The sequence below is a fragment of the Salvelinus alpinus genome, chromosome 22, assembly GCF_045679555.1.
Source record: "Salvelinus alpinus chromosome 22, SLU_Salpinus.1, whole genome shotgun sequence".
NCBI lineage: Eukaryota > Metazoa > Chordata > Actinopteri > Salmoniformes > Salmonidae > Salvelinus > Salvelinus alpinus.
In genome coordinates this window covers 45,252,833-45,269,696 of record NC_092107.1, presented here as the reverse complement: position 1 = coordinate 45,269,696, position 16,864 = coordinate 45,252,833, and the positions used below count along the sequence as shown (strand labels likewise).

General features: G+C 44.4%; 1 protein-coding gene across 1 annotated transcript in view; it reads left to right on the top strand.

Moving 5' to 3' along the window:
* Window positions 1-1,618: 1,618 nt before the first annotated feature.
* LOC139549548 (contactin-5-like) overlaps window positions 1,619-16,864 on the top strand; it is a 785,449-nt gene continuing 770,203 nt past the window's right edge. Inside the window, exon 1 of the mRNA XM_071360158.1 lies at window positions 1,619-2,021. The gene's annotated coding sequence lies outside the window, so the exon portion shown is untranslated. The remainder of the gene's footprint in view (window positions 2,022-16,864) is intronic.

The following is a 16,864-nucleotide window of genomic DNA, read 5'->3' as shown; positions in this document are numbered from 1 at the left end:
TCATCTGATGAAGATCATCAAAGGTTAGTGATTCATTTTATCTCTATTTCTGCTTTTTGTTACTCCTCTCTTTGGCTGGAAAAATGGCTGTCTTTTTCTGTGACTTGGCTCTAACCTAACATAATCGTTTGGTGTGTCTTCGTCGTAAAACATTTTTGAAATCGGACACTTTGGCTGGATTTACAACAAGTGTATCTTTAAAATGGTGTAAAATACTTGTATGTTTGAGGAATTTAAATTATGGGATTTCTGTTGTTTTGAATTTGGCGCCCTGCAGTTTCACTGGCTGTTGACGAGGTGGGACGGTACCGTCCCACATACCCTAGTGAGGTTAACATAGTAAATTCATCAGGCTAGAGCCATGTTTCAGTCTGGCCACTCACATCAAGGTTACGATCATGGATTAGTTAATTAACTATGACTGCCTTTGAAGTGAGGGATCTAACATTTACAGTGGCTTGCGAAGTTTTTACCCCCCTTGGCATTTTTACCATTTTGTTGCCTTACAACCTGGAATTAAAATAGATTTTGGGGGGGGTTGTATTATTTGACACTATGATATAATACACCTTTAACTCTATAATATAATACACCTTTAACTCTATGGTATAATACACCTTTAACTCTATGATAGAATACAGCTTTAACTCTCTGATATAATACACCTTTAACTCTATGATATAATACACCTTTAACTCTATGGTATAATACACCTTTAACTCTGATATAATACACCTTTAACACTATGATATAATACACCTTTAACTCTATAATATAATACACCTTTAACTCTATGATATAATACACCTTTAACTCTATGGTATAATACACCTTTAACACTATGATATAATATACCTTTAACTCTATGATATAATACACCTTTAACTCTGATATAATACACCTTTTACTCTATGATATAATACACCTTTAACTCTATAATATAATACACCTTTAACTCTATGGTATAATACACCTTTAACTCTATGGTATAATACACCTTTAACTCTATGATATAATACACCTTTAACTCTATAATATATAATCACTGGCTACTGCATACTGAACCTGTCACCTTCCTTGTAATCACTGGCTACTGCATACTGAACCTGCACCTTCCTTGTTATCACAGGCTACTACATACTGAACCTGTCACCTTCCTTGTTATCACTGGCTACTACATACTGAACCTGTCACCTTCCTTGTTATCACTGGCTACTACATACTGAACCTGTCACCTTCCTTGTAATCACTGGCTACTGCATACCTATCACCTGCCTTAGCCCTGAGACAGTTGCCTATCATTTGACAGGTATCAATTTTAGAAGGGAACAATCCACATATCCTTTACCTTGCATGGTACAAGCTGCTGGATTTTTAAATTTAATTTACTATATTAGTTAATCTCATTCTCAACACCTTGTATTAAACTACAATAGTCTACAAACAAACCGTGCACTCTACTCGAGAGAATAGATGTTGGAAACATCACATTCAGGGCTGTCTATCCAGCAGGAACTTCACAGACACAAGCTGTTTTATGGAACTGGTGTAAATGATTAGAAGCGCTAGGAGTGGGTTGGGAGCTCTGCTCTTCTAGCTCTAGAAAGATGCAGAACGCGATTGCAGAAAATAAGCTGCTGAGTCAAACAGGCCACCTGACGCGCGGACTCAACCGCTGAATTGTCACCACCGCTGTGTTTATCCCTTTCAGACCGCATTCCGTGAGGGACTGAAAGGTTCCCGAAGTGGAGGCGAAGGTGAACTCCTCCGGAAAGCAACGGATAGTTTTGAAATCGGCAAGAGAACGAAGGGCGCGAAGGATGGTCTATTCACGCCGTCGGTCATTCTGTAGATAGACGGAGGAGAGAAAAGGAGCCCTTTGGAATCAAGCTCCTCTCTCTGCCATTCCGTGGTTCGGGGGGCGACAGAGACTGGTTGGTTACTGTTAGATTCTCTGACACTGGGAGTGAAAACAACGTGACACTACGAAGGAACAACCTGCCTGTTCCCTGCTTTTAGCCGTGAGTGGGGATACTTTATTGTAATGTTTTTATGGTGTTTTTTGTTTTATGGATGAGAGTGGAGTTAAAAGCTGTGGGGTTATATGAGCGGTGAGCTTCAATGCAAGACATGCGCTCCTCTTCAGGGAGCCTGTTACATAGCAATACTGTCATAATAATGAGAATAAAATACGTCTAGTTTATTTTCTAAATAAGAAATACTTATCTTAGTATAAGATTCACAACAACAAGATATTACTTTTTGCTGTATTTCGTTATAGCTACAGTAGAATATAATGTGTGACTACACTACAGTTCACGTTAATTGTTGAAAGTTGATAGGTACAGACCTATTCAGCCTACTTTCAGATGAGTTACTTTTGTCTTCACTATGTCTTTCAGGAAAACACTTACTCAGCCCAAACAACAATGAACACCATTGTTTCAGATTCTCTGCAATAGCAAGATATTTCTTTTTACATCCTCAACCCATATATATGTGAGCAGTAGTAAGACTGGCCACAACAGAGACGCTTGGCTTTTGTTATTCGTTGCTTGCTTCCAGCGTTCACTAAGAGAGCGAGAGAAAGTATGACCATTCACTGACAGCTTGTTTCAGTCCCTTCAGTGGACTCCTTGCTGTTAAGTGCTCCAGTCAGAGCCAGTTTAGAGTGGCCATTTCCCTACAGGGCAGGTAGATTATAATGCACACTTCCATCTGTAGTGTAGGTTGCATTGAAGACTTGATCAATGTAGAATTGAGTCCAGTGAAGCATGGTGCTGTTTCTATTTGTGACAGAGCCTGGACTACACCCTGGACTACTGCTCTATCCCAAGCCTGCTGCTCTCTGCTCCTTCCTATATATTTGGCACTACACCCCTTCATCTAAGTTAGGCTGAGAGGGCTCCCTGGAACTCATATATTCATTGGTAACCTACTCATACACGTCACATTAAACTGTCTAGGATGCTTAACGTTGCTCAAGCAGTTTGTTGAAAACCTTTTGAGGGATCCATGTTGTGCATGTGGTCTAAAAACAGAATCTTTATGTGCTTTTGAAAGTACCTTTGTTGTCAAAGAAAGTTCATTTTAGCCTAAAAGCATGTGCATTATGTCATTGTACAATAGATAAGTTCAACTGACTACCACCCTCCAAGTGCATCGACTCACATAACCCTCAATGTTACTTGTAGTTAGTATATTCATGTTTAATGCACTTTATTGCAACATCAAGGTTGTGGGTTCGATTCCCACAGGGGACAAGTACGAAAATGTATGCACTCATTACTGTAAGTTGGTCTTGGTAAGAGCATCTGCTAAGTGACTAAAATGTATATACTAGTGTATAAAGTGTAAATACTAAAACAACCCACACATAGCCTAGTGTACATTCTAATACAACCCACACATAGCCTAGTGTATATATACTAATACAACCCACACATAGCCTAGTGTATATATACTAATACAACCCACACATAGCCTAGTGTATATATACTAATACAACCCACACATAGCCTAGTGTATATACTAATACAACCCACACATAGCCTAGTGTATATACTAATACAACCCACACATAGCCTAGTGTATATATACTAATACAACCCACACATAGCCTAGTGTATATACTAATACAACCCACACATAGCCTAATATATATATACTAATACAACCCACACATAGCCTAGTGTATATACTAATACAACCCACACATAGCCTAGTGTATATATACTAATACAACCCACACATAGCCTAGTGTATATACTAATACAACCCACACATAGCCTAATATATATATACTAATACAACCCACACATAGCCTAGTATATATACTAATACAACCCACACATAGCCTAGTGTATATACTAATACAACCCACACATAGCCTAGTGTATATACTAATACAACCCACACATAGCCTAATATATATACTAATACAACCCACACATAGCCTAGTGTATATATACTAATACAACCCACACATAGCCTAATATATATATACTAATACAACCCACACATAGCCTAGTGTATATATACTAATACAACCCACACATAGCCTAGTGTATATATACTAATACAACCCACACATAGCCTAGTGTATATACTAATACAACCCACACATAGCCTAGTGTATATACTAATACAACCCACACATAGCCTAGTGTATATACTAATACAACCCACACATAGCCTAGTGTATATATACTAATACAACCCACACATAGCCTAGTGTATATACTAATACAACCCACACATAGCCTAGTGTATATACTAATACAACCCACACATAGCCTAGTGTATATATACTAATACAACCCACACATAGCCTAGTGTATATACTAATACAACCCACACATAGCCTAGTGTATATACTAATACAACCCACACATAGCCTAGTGTATATATACTAATACAACCCACACATAGCCTAGTGTATATATACTAATACAACCCACACATAGCCTAGTATATATATACTAATACAACCCACACATAGCCTAATATATATATACTAATACAACCCGCACATAGCCTAGTGTATATATACTAATACAACCCACACATAGCCTAGTGTACATACTAATACAACCCACACATAGCCTAGTGTACATACTAATACAACCCACACATAGCCTAGTGTATATATACTAATACAACCCACACATAGCCTAGTGTACATACTAATACAACCCACACATAGCCTAGTGTATATATACTAATACAACCCACACATAGCCTAGGGTATATATACTAATACAACCCACACATAGCCTAGTGTACATACTAATACAACCCACACATAGCCTAGGGTATATATACTAATACAACCCACACATAGCCTAGTGTACATACTAATACAACCCACACATAGCCTAGTGTATATATACTAATACAACCCACACATAGCCTAGGGTATATATACTAATACAACCCACACATAGCCTAGTGTATATATACTAATACAACCCACACATAGCCTAGTGTATATATACTAATACAACCCACACATAGCCTAGTGTATATACTAATACAACCCACACATAGCCTAGTGTATATATACTAATACAACCCACACATAGCCTAGGGTATATATACTAATACAACCCACACATAGCCTAGGGTATATATACTAATCCAAGCCATGGTTAAAACAACGGTTCTTGAAAAGGTAAAATCAATTTCCAGACCTCTTCTCACAACTCTTGTTAGTCTGGAGTTCTGATTCATTTAATTGTGTTAAAAATTAACCCAAATTCAGGAGAGAGGACCAGGCTTGAATGCAACCACCACTTGCCTTGAACGCAGCTCCCTGGGAGCTCATGAAGCACCAGTTGCTACTAATTGCCAATCAGCCTCCAAGCTGGTTTTCAACACTTTAACTAGTTGCCTTGACCAGCAGTTCCTCAACAAGCATCAGCTGCAACTCATTGGTAATCAGTCTCCACACCTGTCCTCACTCTCCTTAATCAGCACTGCCACCCTACTTAAACCTGACCAACCAAACATTAAGTCTGTTTGTTCTGCACTGCATGTCATAGGATGCTGTGTGTTACTAGCCTTATCAAGTTTTGCTGAGCAAGTTTAGCTACTTAGCAAGTTAATTGTAATGTTTTGTTGTATCTGCTTCTGTTCAGGTCTTCTTCACAAACCTCTACTCTATTCGTCTCACAACCTGTTGAAATCAATAGTCTCTTGGTGTTGCATGCTTTAGTTTCATTGTTTTCAATTGCTGTCTTCAGGCTCTCTATATCCCAGTTCTCTCTCACTGCCCCAGTCTCTGGTACATGTCCTGTTCTGCTCTCTCACTGCCCCAGTCTCTGGTACATGTTCTGTTCTCTCACTGCCCCAGTCTCTGGTACATATCCCGTTCTGCTCTCTCACTGTCCCAGTCTCTGGTACATGTTCTTCTCTCTCACTGCCCCAGTCTCTGGTACATGTCCTTCTCTCTCACTGTCCCAGTCTCTGGTACATGTTCTTCTCTCTCACTGCCCCAGTCTCTGGTACATGTCCTGCTCTCTCACTGCCCCAGTCCCTGGTACATGTTCTTCTCTCTCACTGCCCCAGTCTCTGGTACATGTCCTGCTCTCTCACTGCCCCAGTCCCTGGTACATGTTCTGCTCTCTCACTGCCCCAGTCTCTGGTACATGTTCTGCTATCTCACTGCCCCAGTCTCTGGTACATGTCCTGCTCTCTCACTGCCCCAGTCTCTGGTACATGTTCTGCTCTCTCACTGCCCCAGTCTCTGGTACATGTTCTGCTCTCTCACTGCCCCAGTCTCTGGTACATGTCCTGCTCTCTCACTGCCCCAGTCCCTGGTACATGTTCTGCTCTCTCACTGCCCCAGTCCCTGGTACATGTTCTGGTCTCTCACTGCCCCAGTCTCTGGTACATGTCCCATTCTGCTCTCTCACTGCCCCAGTCTCTGGTACATGTCCTGTTCTGCTCTCTCACTGCCCCAGTCTCTGGTACATGTCCCATTCTGCTCTCTCACTGCCCCAGTCTCTGGTACATGTTCTGCTCTCTCACTGCCCCAGTCCCTGGTACATGTCCTGCTCTCTCACTGCCCCAGTCCCTGGTACATGAACCGTTCTGCTCTCTCACTGCCCCAGTCTCTGGCCCACTGGCTTCCTTGCCTCTTGCTATTACTTTTTTCTCTGGCCACCCTGGACCACCGCCCCAGCAGTGACTCACCTGCTCTCTCTCGCTCTCTCTCTCTCTCTCTCTCTCTCTCTCTCTCTCTCTCTCTCTCTCTCTCTCTCTCTCTCTCTCTCTCTCTCTCTCTCTCTCAGCAATGGCCTATCTCTCTCAGCGTACCGCTTCCTCTAGTCCCCTCTCATGCTCTCTGCTGGTGGTGAAACTGGTTTTCTGGTTGCCTGCTCTGGCCTCCTGGCGATCTTGCCTGCTCCATCTTTACAGCCTTTGACTCTTCCCCATCACGTGACGCTGGCCCGTGACTGCTGCTCTGCCAGTGACATTTCCCTTTCAAATCAAATTTTATTGGTCACATACACATGGCTAGCAGATATTAATGCTAGTGTAGCGAAATGCTTGTGCTTCTAGTTCCAACCGTGCAGTAATATCTAACAAGTAATCTAACAATTTCACAACAACTACCTTATACACAAGAGTAACGGAATGAATAAGAATATGTACATATAAATATATGGATGAGCGATGGCCGAACGGCATAGGCAAGATGCAGTAGATGGTATATATGTACAGTATATACATATGAGAAGAGTAATGTAGGGTATGTAAACATTATATAAAGTAGCATTGTTTAAAGTAACTAGTGATACATTTTTTACATCCAATTTTAATTATTAAAGTGGCTAGAGATTTGAGTCAGTATGTTGGCAGCAGCCACTCAATGTTAGTGATGGCTGTTTAACAGTCTGATGGCCTTGAGATAGAAGCTGGTTTTCAGTCTCTCGGTCCCAGCTTTGATGCACCTGTACTGACCTCGCCTTCTGGATGATAGCGGGGTGAACAGGCAGTGGCTCGGGTGGTTGTTGTCCTTGATGATCTTTTTGGCCTTCCTGTGACATCGGGTGGTGTAGGTGTCCTGGAGGGCAGGTAGTTTGCCCCCGGTAATGCGTTGTGCAGACCGCACCACCCTCTGGAGAACCCTGTGGTTGTGGGTGGTGCAGTTGCCGTACCAGGCGGTGATACAGCCCGACAGGATGCTGTCAATTGTGCATCTGTAAAAGTTTGAGTGTTTTTGGTGACAAGCCACATTTCTTCAGCCTTCTGAGGTTGAAGAGGCACTGTTGCGCCTTCTTCACCACTCTGTCTGTGGGTGGACCATATCAGTTTGTCAGTGATGTGTACGCCGAGGAACTTAAAACTTTCCACCTTCTCCACTACTGTCCCGTCGATGTGTATAGGGGGGTGCTCCCTCTGCTGTTTCCTGAAGTCCACGATCATCTCCTTTGTTTTGTTGACATTGAGTGAGAGGTTATTTTCCTGACACCACACTCCGAGAGCCCTCACATCCTCCCTGTAGGCTGTCTTGTCGTTGTTGGTAATCAAGCCTACCACTGTAGTGTCGTCTGCAAACTTTATGATTGAGTTGGAGGCGTACATGGCCACGCAGTCATTGGTAAACAGGGAGTACAGGAGGGGGCTGAGAACACACACTTGTGGGGCCCCAGTGTTGATGATCAGCGGGGTGGAGATGTTGTTTCCTACCCTCACCACCTGGGGGCGACCCATTAAAGTACAGGACCCATTTGGACAGGGCGGGTTCTAGACCCAGCATTCTTACATAGGTATTCCTCTTGTCCCGATGGGTTAGGGCAGTATGCAGTGTAATTGTGATTGCGTCGTCTGTGGACCTATTGGGGCGGTAAGCAAATTGGAGTGAGTCTAGGGTGGCAGGTAGGGTGGAGGTGATATGATCCTTGACTAGTCTCTCAAAGCACTTCATGATGATGGAAGTGGGTGCTACGGGGCGATAGTCGTTTAGCTCAGTTACCTAAGCTTTCTTGGGAACAGGAACAATGGTGGCCCTCTTGAAGCATGTGGGAACAGCAGACTGGGATAGGGATTGATTGAATATGTCCGTAAACACACCAGCCAGCTGGTCTGCTCATGCTCTGAGGACGCGGCTAGTGATGTCGTATGGGCCGGCAGCCTTGCAAGGGTTAACACGTTTAAATGTTTTACTCACATTGGCTGCGGTGAAGGAGAGCCCACAGGTTTTGGTAGCGGGCCGTGTCAGTGGCACTGTATTGTCCTCAACCCGAGCAAAGAAGTTTAGTTTGTCTGGGAGCAAGACGTCGGTGTCCGCGACTGGGCTGGTTTTCTTTTTGTAATCCGTGATTGACTGTAGACCCTGCCACATACGTCTCGTGTCTGAGTCGTTGAATTGCAACTCTACTTTGTCTCTATACTGATGCTTAGCTTGTTTTATTTCCTTGCGGTTTGTTTTGTATTCTGTCATGTTTCCGGTCGCCTTGCCCTGATTAGAAGCAGTGGTTCGCCCTTTCAGTTTTGCGTGAATGCTGCCATCAGTCCACGGTTTCTGGTTGGGTAAGATTTTAATAGCCACTGTGGGTACAACATCACCGATGCACTTGCTAATAAACTCGCTCACCGAATAAGCGTATACATCAATGTTCTTGTTCGATGCTATCCGGAACATATCCCAGTCCACGTGATCAAAGCAATCTTGAAGTTCTTTCAGGGCCGTCGTGGTGTCTGCTTTGGGGGGGGGATATACACGGTTGTGATTATAATCGAAGATAATTATCTTGGTAGATAATGCGGTCCGCATTTGATTGTAATGAATTCTAGGTCAGGTGAACAAAAGGACTTGAGTTCCTGTATGTTGTTATGATCACACCGCGACTCGTTAATCATAAGGCATACACCCTCGCCCTTCTTCTTACCAGAGAGATGTTTGTTTCTGTCGGCGCGATGGCTGTACTGACTCTGATAATGTATCCCGAGTGAGCCATGTTTCCATGAAACAGAGAATGTAACAATCTCTGATGTCTCTCTGGAAGGCAACCCTTGCTCGAATTTCATCTACCTTGTTGTCAAGAGACTAGACATTGGCGAGTAGTATACTTGGGAGCGGTGAGCGACGTGCCCGTCTACGGAGCCTGACCAGAAGACCGCTCTGTCTGCCCCTTCTGCGGCGCCGTTGTTTTGGGGCCCCTACTGGGATCCGATCCATTGTCCTGGGTGGTGGTCCAAACAGAGGATCCGGTAAGTGGAAGTTGTATTCTTGGTCGTAATGACGTTGCTCTTATATCCAATAGTTCCTCCCGGCTGTATGTAATGAGACTTAAGATTTCCTGGGGTAACAGTGTAAGAAATAATACTTAAAATAACAAAATACTGCATAGTTTCCTAAGAACGCGATGCGAGGCCACCATCTCTGTCGTCGCCATCACAGGTACCGCTGCCACCACTGCAGTGTCTCCCTTCTCTCTTCCAGCAACGATCTCTATCTTCCCCACTGACTCATCCAGGTAAGTGCCCGCAACGGTCCAGCCCCTGGCACTGTCCCAATTCAGTGAACATACTGCCTCTCTGTTCCAGTCTTCACCTCTGGCCTCCTGGCTACCTAGCTTGCATGATCTTCACATTCTCGAGCAGCACTCCGCTTCTCAGGTCCCTCTGGCCCCGTGCAGTGGCTCACCCCTTCTCTTTTCTATTGACACCCTCAGGCCCCACTAGTCCAAAAACACTGCTCCCATGGTGACACAACCTCCCCCTCTCCACCTCTGGTCCCACTGGCCTTATGACCGCCACCCATGCAGTGCCTAACCTTCCCTGCAAGCAAAGATTTCTAAGTCAGCTATACGTGCCTTCTGCTCCAGCTGTGGCTCAGTCCCTGTTCCTCACAGCTGTGACCTAAACCCAGTTCAGTGAGCCTACTGCCTTGATCTCTAGCCGCTAGGCTACCAGGTGGCAGGTAGCTTAGTGGTTAGAGTGTTGGGCCAGTGACCAAAAGGTTGGTGGATCGAATCCCCGAGCTGACAAGTTCAAAAATCTGTCATTCTGCCCCTGAACAAGGCAGTTAACCCACTGTTCACCAATAGGCCATCATTGTAAATAACAATTTGTTCTTAACGGACTTGCCTAGTTAAATTAAAAATACATCTTAATTTTCCCTGCTGGCCTCAGCCCTGCCTTCCGGCTCACCATTCCCTCTTGACGGCTGCCTCTGGCTCTTCCTCCACCGAACACACTCCACTTCAATTTGCATCCTGTCTCTTCCTTGCTTCGCCAGCAGATCCTACAAGGTCCCGCTAGCCTCTCTCTGCCAGTGACAACCTCTCCCCACCTCCAGTCACTCCGGCCCTGACTTTGGCCTTCTTGCCGCAAGGCGTTGGAAGACTACCACTCCATCGTTATGGATCTGGCCATGGCGCAACAATCTCTTTCACTGCCTCCAGGCTCTCTCAGTGGAATATCTGCATGCACTGGGGCACTCTTAACAGCTGTAATGTAGCCTCTTTGCCTGCAGGGTGTCATCGCATGTAACCTCTGCCGGTTGTCCATCCCATCCTTTCTGCCCCAACACCAGTGGCTCCTGATTCACCCCCCCCCCCCCCGATCTGATCTGCCCCTTCAATCCTTTTTGCCATCATCACCCTTGCTCCAACAACCTAGTTTGTTTGTCTCCAACACCCATTTGACACTCTGGCGGTGGCTCACCCCCTCTCTCTCTGCCAGTGACTACCTCTCCACCTACGGTCCCGCTGGTTCTGTTACTGCCACTTCCGCAGTATCTTACCTTCCATCCCTACCAGCAATGAACTCTCTAATCCCAGCCAGCTCAGTCAGTTACGTGCCTGCTGCTACAGCAGATCAACCCCTGGTCTTACCAGCTGAGACCCTATCCTAGATCAAGTTTATTTTTCAAATCAAGTTTATTTTATATAGCCCTTCGTACATCAGCTGATATCTCAAAGTGATGTACAGAAACCCAGCCTAAAACCCCAAACAGCAAGCAATGCTGGTGTAGAAGCATGGCGGCTAGGAAAAACTCCCTAGAAAGGCCAAAACCTAGGAAGAAACCTAGAGAGGAACCAGGCTATGAGGGGTGGCCAGTCCTCTTCTGGCTGTGCCGGGTGGAGATTATAACAGAACATGGCCAAGATGTTCAAATGTTCATAAATGACCAGCATGGTCAAATAATAATCAGGAGTAAATGTCAGTTGGCTTTTCATAGCCGATCATTAAGATCGCTCCTGCGGTCTCTAGAGAGTTGAAAACAGCAGGTCTGGGACAGGTAGCACGTCCGGTGGACAGGTCAGGGTTCCATAGCCGCAGGCAGAACAGTTGAAACTGGAACAGCAGCAAGGCCAGGTGGACTGGGGACAGCAAGGAGTCATCATGCCCGGTAGTCCTGACGCATGGTCCTAGGGCTCAGGTCCTCCGAGAGAGAGAAAGAAAGAGATAAGGAGAGAATTAGAGAGAGCATACTTAAATTCACACAGGACACTGGATAAGACAGGAGAAGTACTCCAGATATAACCAACTGACCCTAGCCCCCCGACACATAAACTACTGCAGCATAAATACTGGAGGCTGAGACACTGTGGGCCCATCCGATGATACCCCCGGACAGGGCCAAACAGGAAGGATATAACCCCACCCACTTTGCCAAAGCACAGCCCCCACACCACTTGAGGGATACCTTCAACCACCAACTTACCATCCTGAGACAAGGCCGAGTATAGCCCACAAAGATCTCCACCACAGCACAAACCAAGGTTGGGCGCCAACCCAGACAGGAAGATCACGTCAGTAACTCAACCCACTCAAGTGACGCACCCCTCCTAGGGACGGCATGAAAGAGCACCAGTAAGCCAGTGACTCAGCCCCTGTAATAGGGTTAGAGGCAGAGAATCCCAGTGGAGAGAGGGGAACCGGCCAGGCAGAGACAGCAAGGGCGGTTCGTTGCTCCAGAGCCTTTCCGTTCACCTTCACACTCCTGGGCCAGACTACACTCAATCATATGACCTACTGAAGAGATAAGTCTTCATTAACTTCTCACGAGTCACCAACCCTGATCCGGTAGCACCCCCCACCCCCCCCCCCCCCCCCACTGAGTAGCATAGCTAGCATAGCGTCACAAGTAACTTGTAGCATCTAAATATCATTAAATCACAAGTCCAAGACACCAGATGAAAGATACAGGTCTTGTGAATAAAGCCACCATTTCAGATTTTTAAAATGTTTTACAGGGAAGACACAATATGTAAATCTATTAGCTAACCACGTTAGCAAAGGACACGATTTGTTTACTCCCAAAAGTTTTTTCATGCGTCAGTAGCTATCACTAATTCGACTAAATACAAATATATATAGCCACTAACCAAGAAACAACTTCATAAGATGACAGTCTGATAACATATTTATGGTATAGCATAGTTTTTTTTTTGAAAAATTTGCATTTTTCAGGTATAAATCACAGTTCTACATTGCAGCTGCAATCTGAAATAGTGCTGACCCAGCCAGAACAATTACAGAGACCAACGTCATATAACGAATTACTCATCTTAAAACATTTCAGAAAAATACACAGCGTACAGATATTGAAAGCCCAACATCTGGTGAATCCAAACAATATTTCAGATTTATTAAATGTTTTATAACGAAAACAAAATGTAGCGCTAAATTAGCATAGCTATACCAGGCAGATTCGGCTAGGCGCCCACGGCCAGTTCACATGCACAACAGATATGATATAACATCGTAAATTGGGTCTTACTATGGCTGATCTTTCATCAGAATGTTGATCAAAGTGTCCTTTGTCAAGATGAGTCGTTGGTTCCGTTCAGAATTGTTCCTTTCCCACTCCATTTAGCACAGGTACTGGTCGAGTGGCACGGATCTCTCAAACGTAAATAAAATCAGACAACGGAACACCACAAAACTCCCGAAAAAATTCAAATAATCTGATTAAACTATATTGAAAAAACATACATTACGATGATCTGGTCACATGTATCAAACAAACTTCGAGACGGAGATAGTTTTCATCCATAATGGCCGCACAACAGAAGACAATCGCAGCTACAAGTCGCACGATTTACAGAACCGGAAGTTGTCGGTCACGCCAAAGAATTAGCTCTCATTTCACGTCAGTCCCAGATAAACAAGATATTTTTCCTCTGACGTCCTCTTGACACCCAGAGGAAGGCCAATGAGGTGTGTTTCGGGTCATAGGGGGCACGACCATATATAGGCAGAGAGTTGAAGCTGGCATACACATCTTGCTTTTTTCTTCTTGGTCATGGAAAGTGCTGTCAAATGACTTCTGTATCACTCAGAGACAAAATTGAAACGGTTTTAGAAACTAGAGATTGTTTTCTTTCCAATGGTATTATTTATATGCATATAGTAAGAGCAATAATTGAATAAGAGGCAGTTTAATCTGTAGAGCAAATTATGCTAATGGAAAATAGCACCCCCTGTATTCTCAAGAAGTTAAAGACTTAAAGGTTGAGACCGAGTCTGCGTCTCTCACATGGGTAGATCAGTGAAACAACTGCCTCTGTTCAAGTCTTCATCGGCCGGTCACAGCCCAGCTTTTCCAAAGTCTGCCCTTGTCGCCAGCCCATCACCATTGACATCCTGTCTGGCTGCATCCAGATGAGACCAGGTTACTTCTCCATTGCAGTCTCTCCATGCTGAGATTCATTTTTTGGGGGGTGTTTTGCGTTTATATTTCATGTCGGACATCACCATCCTTGAAAAAGATCCCTTCACCCTCAAACATAGTAATCCGATCAGTTTGGCAGAACCACAGCACCCTGTTCTGGTTACCATCTACCCTCAGCCCTTACAAACCACTCACATACTTCCTACACCCCAGATAATCTCAACATTCCTCTCCATCTGATCCATGATTCATCACCGACTCTGGTTCCATCACCTCACAAATTTTACCATTCCCATCTGAGACAAACTATCACTATACGGTTATCCTGCTGTTCTCTGGACACTCCTTCAGCATCAGAGCTGCATCCATGCCAACTCGACACTGCATCTCAGACAGCGTACAACTCCTTAGTCTTCCAGTCCCATCATTTCACGGGCACATCTACTTCTCACAACAAATCCTACCCAACCAGCCAAAAGAGGATGGTTTCCCCAGCTGAGCCTGGTTCCTCAAGGGATTTTTTTTTGCTTGCTTTCCTGGGGTGTAAGTTTGGGCCACTCCAATGGCATCTCGTACATACGCCTGTACTACCTCAAATATATGACCAACCATTCAGCACCTGCAGTCCAGAACAGCTCACTTCCTCTCCAGGGCCCGACTAACCTGAAGTTCTCTTTGGGATTGCCATCACCACAGCAGCCTAACTACCATGGCATGACAATGATGTAAAGGACACGACTGTTCATGCTCAATATTGACCGCTTTGACTCCGTTTCCATCCCTAACGGATCTATTGTCAGGTCAAATAGACTGAGTGCTCACATCCCAAAATATACATACTTCACCTGACCATTAGGCAGGTTAACCTAACCTGACCATTAGGCAGGTTAACCTAACCTGACCATTAGGCACAAGACACATGGTGGGTGTGGAAATGTGGGCTATGTACATCCAAATGGGTCCAAGTTAAAACCTAACCTTTTATCAGAGCTACTCAATACTGCCCCTGCAGCCAGAAGAAGTTAAAACCTAAGCAACAGTAAAAAAATATTGCGTTGGAATACCCACATGACGGTTAGGCGCAGGACACTCAGTGGCCATAGGTCACTGTGATATCTATTTCTAACACAACCAGTGTACCTCTAATTTGATACCATGAGATGGGCACATGTAGTAGAATAACACATGTACAAAATAACTAAGTGGAGACATGTAAGGCAGGACAAATCAACATGACATATTCATGTAAGAAATGGTCTGACATCCAACTCTTGGTTCAGACCTGGTCGACAAACAGTGAATCCAGTACAATTCTCTCCTCAGTAATAGATTAGCAGTATCTTCACCCCTCCTAGGAGTCTGAACATGTTCCATACCAATGTGTCTCAGAGCTGACGTTGTGACGAGCCTCCACGAAATGTGCAGCCACAGTGTTTCTCTGGTCAAGGGTCCTGATATTACTCCTGTGTTCTGCTAGCCTTGATTTCAGAGCTCGTTTCAGTTTTCCTACAAAGCATAGACCACAAATACACTTGATCAGGTATACCACATTGTTTGTGGAATATGTAATGATGCCCTTCATCTTTAATGGCCAGACCTGTAGTAGGGTGATTGAACATTTGTTTGTAAAATTGCGCTGCGTACTTCGGCCACATCTGTAATTACCGTCCTGCACGTTGTCTAGGCAGTTGCTACGTGGTAACGGTGGAAAGTCAGATCGCTCCACCATTTGACTGATGTTGGGGGCCCGTTAGGACCCGCAGGGGTTCTTTAAACATCTTTTCCAGTTGTGGTTCAGTGCTCAAGATGTTGCAGTTTTTTTTATGATATGATATGGAAACTGTTTGCCAAGTGGGGAGTATTGAAGGAAGCATGGAATTTGTTGTTCAGGGGGTTGGTTTGGGAATGAGGGTGTCATCCTGGGTCATATTCCTGGGTCATAATTCCTCTGGGTAAAACCGCTGTCCGAAAACCTCATGCAACATTTGGAACCTGAATATGCAACTGTATTGGATGATGAAGATTATTTTTCAGGGGTGTAGGGTAGAATTTCCCCCCCCTGCTTTATCAAAATTTCAAGAACTTGTTTCATGCGCATCAAAGATGAAGGTGAATTTCTGATGTTCTGGAATAGGACTCCTTCATCAATGAAGCATTTCCTCTGCTGCTCCCTGGAATAGGACTGCTTCATCAATGAAGCATTTCCTCTGCTGCTCCCTGGAATAGGACTCCTTCATCAATGAAGCATTTCCTCTGCTGCTCCCTGGAATAGGACTGCTTCATCAATGAAGCATTTCCTCTGCTGCTCCCTGGAATAGGACTCCTTCATCAATGAAGCATTTCCTCTGCTGCTCCCTGGAATAGGACTGCTTCATCAATGAAGCATTTCCTCTGCTGCTCCCTGGAATAGGACTCCTTCATCAATGAAGCATTTCCTCTGCTGCTCCCTGGAATAGGACTGCTTCATCAATGAAGCATTTCCTCTGCTGCTCCCTGGAATAGGACTGCTTCATCAATGAAGCATTTCCTCTGCTGCTCCCTGGAATAGGACTGCTTCATCAATGAAGCATTTCCAGAGCTTCATATGGCGCATAAATGGATTGAAAATCACCTTCTCAAACAACCCCACAAACAGATTGGCATAATTCTGTGCTATTTTACTACCCATAGCAGTTTGAATGAACATGACATTTTCAAACATGAAAAAGTTCTTTAGTCAGAACAATCTCA